The following is a 9,945-nucleotide window of genomic DNA, read 5'->3' on the forward strand; positions in this document are numbered from 1 at the left end:
GGACATGAGTCATCACAATGGCATGCAAGGCATCAACCAATAGGCATGCAGCTTTCCTCTATTCTCCTTGCTGATTGGCTGTTGGGATTTAACTGGCTTAACTTCATTTACACCTGCACAGAGCCATGCCATACTGACAGTATGTCTGTATTCAAGTGTTTTGGTAGGTATTTTAAGCTTTCCTGCTCCAGCATTGGAATGCGGGCTATGAACGCTTCTTTTTATCTTGAAAATCAACTGTTTGCATTATGCAATCCTAACCAATAATGTAGGGAATAGCTATCCAACTGTTGTAGTCTTAGTTGTATGTTACTTCATACTATAGTTATATCAATGTAAAGCATTGTTTTCCCTTGTGTTTCTCATTCTTTCCCTGCCATGTGGTAAAATGTGGTGAACCCATCGCTATATTTGCTCCAAAGCAAATATTGGCCTTTCTAGTGTTGAAATTAAATCTTTAAGTTCTTAGAATATGTTGCTTATTTCCTGCTGTTGTATATCCAAAGATAAAAAAGCAGAAAGCCTTTTTAAGGAAGACTTCCTTGCCAAAACTTCCATGCCCTGAGGACTTCCTCGACATCTGATCTTTACTCTAGTTCCTGAAATGTTGCATCTTTCCTGTTCTTGTATAGACAAAGGTTACACGCGCGGGTAACTCTTGAGGGCCTGCAAGGAGGGGTCCCGACAACGCTCTACGTTGAATTCGGAAACCTCTCGATTACTCTTTACGATAAATTCCAAGTGGCTACAACGCATTACGTAGAATTAAAACGCCGAATACGCTCTACGCAAAAATATTAGAACGGTCCGTCTACGCTCTACGTAGAATTAAAACGGCCGATTACGCTCTATGGAAAAGGGCTTGCGGCCCCCACTCTTGGGAGGTCTTGGGAAATAAATCACCACAGAACAAACAACACACGGCAACCTCCTCACATTTCTGTCACGAAATCATAGCACTTCTGTTACCGTGTACAAATAAGAGGTAAATTTTGGAAGACAGAGCTCAACAATGTCCGACATATGGAAGATGTTATCAGAGTTCAGACATCTAGCTAACCTTGCCAGGGGTTAGATGACAGTACCATTGTTGTACCAACAGGTTCTTGACAGTTTTTAAGTCCTCCTTCCTGTTGAGATGACAACTTTTTACTTCCCCCTGCTTTTTACATTACATCACGTCTGCTTCTTCTATTAACCTGTTCTTTCAGGCATACTTTTTACTTCCGGATATGGAAGTCTAACCTTCTATACATTTGTATCATTTCATTTACTATCGCAGTGGTTTTGTTTTGATCATGGTACGAGGGAAAAGGAGTTTTATTTGTGCCTTAAATTCGCGATTAACCAAAAAAAAATAAAACCATCACAAATGTTTCAAGGTCTACGGTAATTCCATAGCCAGACCCTGAGACCATAAAATTGCTGAGAGGAGACTGTTGTAATAAAATGGTGAAATAGAAGTCATATATCAGTATCAATGTACGACATTAATGCTTACTTTTTCACGCCTTTCTCCCATTACCATGGTAAATATATGGGGTAGTATGGCTCTAATGTTAATGAAAATCCGATCTATATGTGTGCAGCACATTAGAAAAGCACTGTAGTTAACATTTTCTGAATTTATGACTGTTCTATTATACATGCATGACAGACCATATAATAGCTAACAGGATCAATTCTAAAATCTGTCTAATATCACCATTATACATTAATATGCAAACATACATATTGTCCTTGAGTATCCATGCCCGTAGCCAGGGGGGGTTCGGGGGGTTCGGAAGAACCCCCCCACAAGGCTCAAAGGTCCACTTTTTGGTCCACTTTTTATGCAAAGGTCCACTTTTTGGTCCACATTTTATGTAAAGGTCCACTTTTTGGTCCACATTTTATGTAAAGGTCCAAGTTTTTTCTTGAAAAGATGGACTGGAATCGTAGAAAAACTGCTCTCTTTGTCATTGAATAAAAATTTATCTCTGATTTTCTCTTGGAAATCCTCTCAAAAATGCACGAAATGCCATTTTAGAAGGTTCATTTTTCAAAATTTTCCCCCTAGGAACCTCGCGCCTTCGGCGCTCGCCTCGCGCCTACGGCGCTCGAGGGCCCCTCAAGCAGTGGGACGAACCCCCCCATTAAAAATCCTGGCTACGGGCATGGTATCATTGACTATCAAAGAAACAAAAATATGTGAACTAAATAATTAAAGAAGCTTAAATATAACAAGAAATCAGTGATTTCAGGATCTGATGTCAGGGAAGTATTGTAGGGTCCCTTGTACAAGCCTTGGCTTCCTGAATTCCCCCACATGCCGACCTCTAATACCTGCCAGCTCCTGCCCAAAGCCATTTCCTGCGTTTGACTTTTTGACCTCCTGTCATTCTGTCCTGTCAATCTTCACCCCACCCATGTGCTGTCAACTACATGACTGTATGTCTGGACAAACAAACACAATATTTACCCAAAATAATATTCTGTACAAAGAAATAAAAACATATTGGTACTAAATGTATAGTTGTAGTTCAACGAGACACCAAAACTTAAAGTTCCCACGTAGTACCATACCAAGTTGCCAGGTGGCCAAAAATCTAATCATTCTCATTCTCAATCATTCAGGTCTCATCAAGACCTATCCGCCAACTAAAACTTCAAGACAATAAATTTAAGCCATCTAGAGTTATCGTGTTCACAGACGCACACAAAGACACACACACAAATGTTCACGAAAACATACCGGTAACATATTCATATTGGCAGGGCGAAGGCACAGGGTTTATTTTTCTGGAAGAATGCCATCTTGCTTTTGTAACACATGTATGTTCCTATCGATAAACCAATTACACACCTTCCTTGCTACTGTTTTTACCACTGAGAAAACAGATTGTGACCTTGACTTTGAAAGTGAACATTGTGGCTGTGTATTCATCTGGTAACCGTGTACAAATCTGATGCCAGTTTTCCACTGAAGCATCTAATAGGACTTAAAAACCCTGCTCAACTACATGCAGAACACTTTGTAAACCACATTATATACATTCTTCAGTCTGCAACAATGGCAAAAATCCGGTTTGACTTCTTTTTCCAATCAAAGAACAATCTGACTTTTTTTTCGAAGACAAGCCATACAATCTTACCCCACTACTGCAGAAGCTGGAAATATAGCATTCACAGTTTTCAGGAAAATTAGGCAGTTTATTCAAGACCTAAAATTCTTACTCTTAGAACTTTACTCTGGCAAAAATAAATAATAAGTATGTTGTGGCAAATATAAGGCCATGCAGGGTTACCAAAATATCAACAAATAAGGCAAAGCATTTCACAGTAAACAGAAAAACAAAACCGTGCTAAACAATATACAGCTGAACGATTGGCAAACAATATAGTTTAAAATGAGTTAAAATGATGGTAAAATGATATGATTAGATTTCCGACAATTGGCTTAGAAATTAGAAAATTATTCAATAACATTAGGAATGTAATCAAATAAAACAGAATAGATAGGATCAACCAATGAAGTGCATAAGGTGATTATATAATATGGTTAGAGTTTACTCTATGGGATATCCAGGAATATAGATGAAATTTCAACATCTAAAATTCCAAAACAAGAAGTCATGAATTAATTCGAATGCATGATATATTTACAATACTGTAAAATTTGTTGGTATTGTAATAGAAGTACATTGGAAATGCATATTTGCAGTGTGATGAATTCACGGTAGAGACGACACTGCAAAAATTTCAAAAATAAAACCGTTACAAACATTTCAAGTTTTGCAGTGCTAGTTAAAGAAGTGGACATGCCTAATTCATTACAAAATACATTTGTCATAGATATTATTAATATGTTAACTGTAAAATCCGAATATTACACTGTAGTAGTCATCCTACATACATGTACATGTATATATCAATTCATCATAATAATCCACAAAAACAGATCACCATGACCATTATAAAACAATATGGAGTAAGACTATAATCTACTAGTATGTGCATTCCATAGGATATTGTTAAAATGAGTAATAGAATCTTTAAACTAAAATCAACTGTAATATAGCTATACACTGTTCTTGCATCACTCAAATTAAACTTCAAACCTATACATGTAGCATGGTAAAAATAAGAACACTCTTGCAATCATCATAAAATCATTCATTCAATCAATAATAAACTACTCTATTATTACATGTACCACATATACTAATAATCATACTCGCGCTTTCATTAACGCAGGAACTAACAATATTTTTGATAGAATATTTACTGTGTTATTAAATACACTGAACAAAAGTCATATGATATAGAAGGTTTGACTTACATATCATAGTATCTCGGTCCCTTTGTTCTACTGAACCAGTATCCTACTGACAGACGATATTTCACTGAAACTATGCGCTGAATAAATCTAGTCACACCAACAGACATCAGCTCATGAATAATTAATGACGTCTATGAATGAGAACACCTTAGCTAGACTTGGCTCCTCCCACAACACCCAAGAACCAATGAGAAGAAGGCATTGAAGTGAGGGGGCTTTTCCAGACACTCAATGACTAAGAAAGAGGTCTTTAAAAAATTCCTCCAACTCAGAGTCAGACTGGTGATTTCAACTAACCTTGAGAGTAAAGTAGCAGGTACTGTATATCTTGAAATTTTTTGTGGCAACCTCTCTACTGCAAATTCACAAGTTTGTTTGTCAAACATATCAGGGTAGTAAAACTGGATTTTGAACGTCATGTTTTAATGCAATAAGTTAAATCAACCCTATCCCATAGCTTACTGATATCTGTGAAGCAAAAATGTAATGTTGCTGACGGAAAATGGTTACTTGTTTTGTTCAACAAGGCAATTCAAACTTGTTTTGTATCATAGGCTGCCTCTAGCTATTTATTGGTGGTACCAAAAACTAAAGGGACTCCTCACGTAGCTTGTCTTGTGGATATGAGGTATGAAATCATGACAAAAATGAATGTACAAAGAAATGGCAGTAAATGTCAGTATCAGACAGATTTCCTCATCCAGAAAAAAATTTTGTCTTGCTACCCTGAAATTGCAATGGATGCCTTTAAGTCCCTGCAACAAAAAAATGAAACTTACAGTAGAAAAAATCTCCCATAGACAAGAAGCAGGAACCAATGTATAAAGGTTTTTGTATCAGGATCGGATTAAAGATTATCCCTTACAAAGTACATGTAAAAAGCGACAACAAGACAACAACGCGAAAAAACATGAATACAAATCACAGACACAATGATACCAGCTTACCTTCTAGTGTCTACCTTCAACAAAGCACAGGTAAAAAAGCTGACAACGTGGCAACAACATGTAACACACTTCTAGTCTTCAAACAGAAGCTTAAACCACAGTCTTTGTTCAAAATCTTGGTCTTATATAGGTGCCAGCTACTAGCATGAAATTTTCATTACAACCTCTCAAGCAGAAAGTATTTTCTATTACTCTATTTGGGAATCCAATACTTGGGGGAACAAGGTCTGATGCACCAAGGAGGATCCAATTTGTCTTGGGTTAAGATGCTACCTTATTGAGCTTATACATGTCCCAAGACATCTTGGCCATATTAAGACATATTCAGCACTATTAAGTTTTATAACGCTGGTTGGTTTTCAATTGTAGATTTTATGACAGCAATCTATGACTGTTTAGCCATAGTGTCCACGGTTGAGTGGTTAGTGACCCTGCCTCTGGACCAAGAAGACGTGAGTTACTTGACAATGTAAGGAATGATGAAATTAAGAAGGATTTGCTTTTCTGAAAGAATGGTTCATTAGCACTGAAAGGTCAATAACAAGATTTCTGAGATGTTTTTCAGGTGACTAGTTTTCTCCACATGGCAGTTTAGATGGGAGACACATTTTGGAATTCCAAAAGCAATTTCCCTAAGAAATTCCAACGTATACTGTTCATTACACATAATTCCTGAATTAAAAGTCTTTCCATACTTTGCAACTGTAGCCTGATTTTGAGCCTAAGGCTACCAATTATGTGCAATATGTTCTTGGCATCAACTTACTAAAACTTCAAAAACACAACAGATAATAATTACAAAGATAATGAGAGAATAAGTTGGGAATGTTTAGAATTAATTGGCAAATATTTCTCTCTTTTGGAAGAATGCAAGATTCAAAACATGAAACTCAGGATAACTTGTTAAGGTCTAAGGTCCGGTACCAAACCTGCATGGCATTGGCCTATGACCTTTGGGTTCCTGTGGCCAACCCACAAGGGCAAATAATATAAATCATAACATAAACCTACATTTAGCAGTTAAAACATAGCTATAAATACTAGGCTATATTCTTTCTTTTTGACTGTCATCAAGTTCCATGTACAGTTGACGTTTCCTCACAATTATCAAGTTGGATAACATAGATACAAATGTATCAGTCCATCTAAATGAATACAAATGTATACCTAAACACACCTAAAATTACAGTGTACGTACCTGCACTCATCCTTCTTGTTGGTTTCATACATGTATAAAGTGTAACCCACTTTCAAGCATAACACAACAGTTTTGTACAGTATTTAAGTACAAGCTGTGTAAGACCAGACTGTAAGGTTTGAACCACTCACACTGGGAAGGTCCCTACTGTTTTCAAAAAAAGTATGGTGGGGCCTTTAACATGCTAATATAAGGTACACGTGTATAGCTTTATTCAAACACTGGCAATACAGTATTTGTGAAATTTATACAAGAAATGTCTCTATACCTCTTTCCCCTCCTTTCCAGAATGATATATGAACTTGATGTTGGGTCACTCCTATGTACATGTAGCTGACAAGGAAAATGTTCCCACGAAATAGGTCTAATATAAGCCCTCCTCCCTACATAGTGTCTCTGACCTCACATGCACTGATACCCTGGCCAGTTACTGTAAAGCAGCAAATATCTGTGACTAGATTATACCAGATGTAGTTTCGTATTCAAAATAACTGTTAAATATACATAGATAATTGTAGAAATTATCATCAATATAAAACTTCAAATAAACCAAGTTGATGAACTAAGCAGCAAATTATGATACAAAGCACCAAGATGTTAAATGTTGTGAGACAATTAGAGGTATCACAGTAAATATCTTGATGCCACGCTGTGACCTGAATGTCATGTCATACGAGGTGGTGCCAGCTTTATCAAGCTGTCATTCTTGGGTGTTATTTTTATGCATCAAGTGATGAAGGCACACCGAGTAGTACAGTATGCTTGTTCACACCTTTCTATAGGTTTTAATTACACCTATCTGTAATAAAGAATCATAATATTAATAATTGTATATTATTGCAGTATTTGTCTACAGTAAGCTCATTTACTTTTTCGGCGATTTTATTACTCCGTGAAGGAGGTCTGGACCTCCGGAACAGCCGTTTTTTCGTGTTCGCAGTAAAAAAACTGGGTTCTCTTTGTGTAATCCGCACGCAATTTTATACGCCGTCTGCGGGCATGCCCGTGATGATGCACGAATGTATATTTTTGCTGTTGCTGTTTTCGCGGACAATGTAATATTTCAAATGCACCCCTACAATTTTGAGGCAAATTGGAATGGTCACAGAACAAAACTTCAACATGACTGTATTTACTCCATAAAATTGAGTGCATGAACATGGTCTGTTTTTGTCTGACTTGCTTTTTCGTTTTTTCTGGTATAGGATATTTTTCTTAAAAATCTGTTAACTAAGAAGTTACATACACGTAGGTGTGGCCTGACACTCAGGCAGGATACAGATGAGGAAAGTGTGATATTTGGTACACTACAAAATATGGGTGGGGTTCAGAATGAGATCATCATGTATCATTGTAGCAACTGGAACACACCCTCTTAGATCACTAACACACCCTCTTAAGATTAAGGCTTTCCTAAATCTCCAGAAGTAAACCAAATTCATCTGTAGCACCAGTACATTCACTGTAGAGAGAGGGGCTTGGTTTTTCCCTCCAAGCAGATGTTATAAGGAAAATCATAATATTTCATGCCTAACTTGCAGGAAACACAGCTTTTCAGAAATCGTTGAAATTTTTTACCCAACATCTTCTTGAATATGTACATTTATTGATAAAATCATGCTAGCAAATTTACTCATGACAATTCAAGTTAGAGGCACGTAACTTCCAAATTGTGTTGAGCCTCTGACAGAAATCAAGAGCATCTGCTGTGCATCTTTCAAGATTGTATGTATCACAAATGTGGGAAACAAACCTCAGGAGATCACTGGCAACATATGACACAACCGCTGACAAAGTACAGATCATATCCTACATTATCATATCATACTCTTTTCACCCTCCTTAGGGACCTATGCTACAGCACATGTGTACTGAAAAACTGTTAGGAACAAACTAGGTTTACTACTTACCCAAGGAATTACACAGGAAATTAAACCCCGACTAATACAATAAAAACAGATTCTAGGATCCAAATTATACTTACAAATGTACCAGCAAAAGAGATCCATTAGACTGCACTGTGAACTAACTTTACCCACCAAGTCTTTTATCATTTACAATCTACGCTTTAGACATCCCTGCAAAAAAGTGGTACAGTCTACATCAATGAAGGTCAACTTCTATACTGTAAATCGTGAAACTTTTTGTTACATTTTTGTGTTTTTTGTGTGCAAATTTTCAACACTACGAATAATATCTTCCTTGTATGACTACCGCACTACAGAATTGTTTAAACCACAAATTTGATACACCATAAATTCCTCCTTTTCCATCCTACCAAAAAAATAAAATCACCACGAAAATTTCACAATTTACAGTATGCTTAACACACCCCTCCAGAAACAGGTGGTACGGTCTACACCAGCAGAGGTCAACCAATCAAAAACATTCTTTCTTCCTCTCTCTCCTCTCCTTGGCACCCCCTACTCTAACACTGGGTCCTTCTATAAAGACTTTGCCCTACTTACGGTTGATTGGCTATACCAAAATGACCAGTTAGTTTGATTGGCACCTTTGTGTGATGTCTGATACAAGGATGGGTCAAGTAATGATGCAGTAAAGATTTCATCACCCTATTGAAGTTAAATAGATGTAATCAAAAGAAGGGCCTGTTATCTATGATATAATGGGGATATAGCAATCTTAAGGTTCCGGTCGGAGTTTTAATTCTGACCAGAGTCTAAGTAAGTGCGCAGTAAATCGCCGGAAACGTGACTTTGTATGGTATGTTTTGGCCGCGATATCCCTGAAATCGTAATATCTGTGTACATATCTTTGTATTTTCTGAAAAGCCTGTTAGTTGTAGCCTTTATAGGTGGCGTAATGTTGGTGGTCCAGCGAAGACTTCCTGGTATTCGTCCGCGCGGATGGTCATGTGGCCTTTTCGCCTGACCGCCGGGATGGTACGTTCTATATGCGTTCTGGGTGTGTTCGGGCCATCGAAGATAGCGATAAACTTATCGCATCGATTTTAATTAAATTCAAATTTTGGAAACATTAGGTTCTGAGCTTCTTCGAGTACTAAGCCGTTACCCTGGGAAAATTCGTTTTTTCCATGCAGCCATGGTTAAAAATGACGAAAAAAATGACCCCTTTTTTAAAAATGTACTTTGATGTGCCTTATTTACCCCTAAATGAATTGGGCGCAGAAAATATCAATCAAGTGTATTGATAAGCGGCACGGCACCCCTTTCCACCAAAAGAGTGAAAAATTCCGACCCGCGTTTAGTACAGAAATGGCAGCCCGTCGGGCTGAGGGTGTCAAATTGCTCGAAATACGGAGAGAAACTCCGGTCCGAGACCTTAAGAAGACGGCGCGTGCGCAGAAAATGACGTCATCGATGACGTTATTTCGATTGATTTTAATGTTTCCAGCCGAAGCTGTCAGATTCTGCGAAAAAAACCGCATCATTGTACTGTTTTGGGTCCAAAAGTCCGGATATACATGTCGGGTCCTAGGCGCCCCCCTCCCCTTGTCC

General features: G+C 37.6%; 1 protein-coding gene across 7 annotated transcripts in view; it reads right to left on the minus strand.

Annotated features, from left to right (window-relative positions):
- LOC109476599 (SH3 and multiple ankyrin repeat domains protein 3-like) overlaps positions 1-9,945 on the minus strand; it is a 117,366-nt gene that overhangs the window by 86,583 nt on the left and 20,838 nt on the right. The window lies entirely within an intron of this gene.

The sequence above is a fragment of the Branchiostoma belcheri genome, unplaced genomic scaffold (genome assembly GCF_001625305.1).
Source record: "Branchiostoma belcheri isolate BF01 breed outbred unplaced genomic scaffold, Haploidv18h27 scaffold38, whole genome shotgun sequence".
Lineage (NCBI taxonomy): Eukaryota > Metazoa > Chordata > Leptocardii > Amphioxiformes > Branchiostomatidae > Branchiostoma > Branchiostoma belcheri.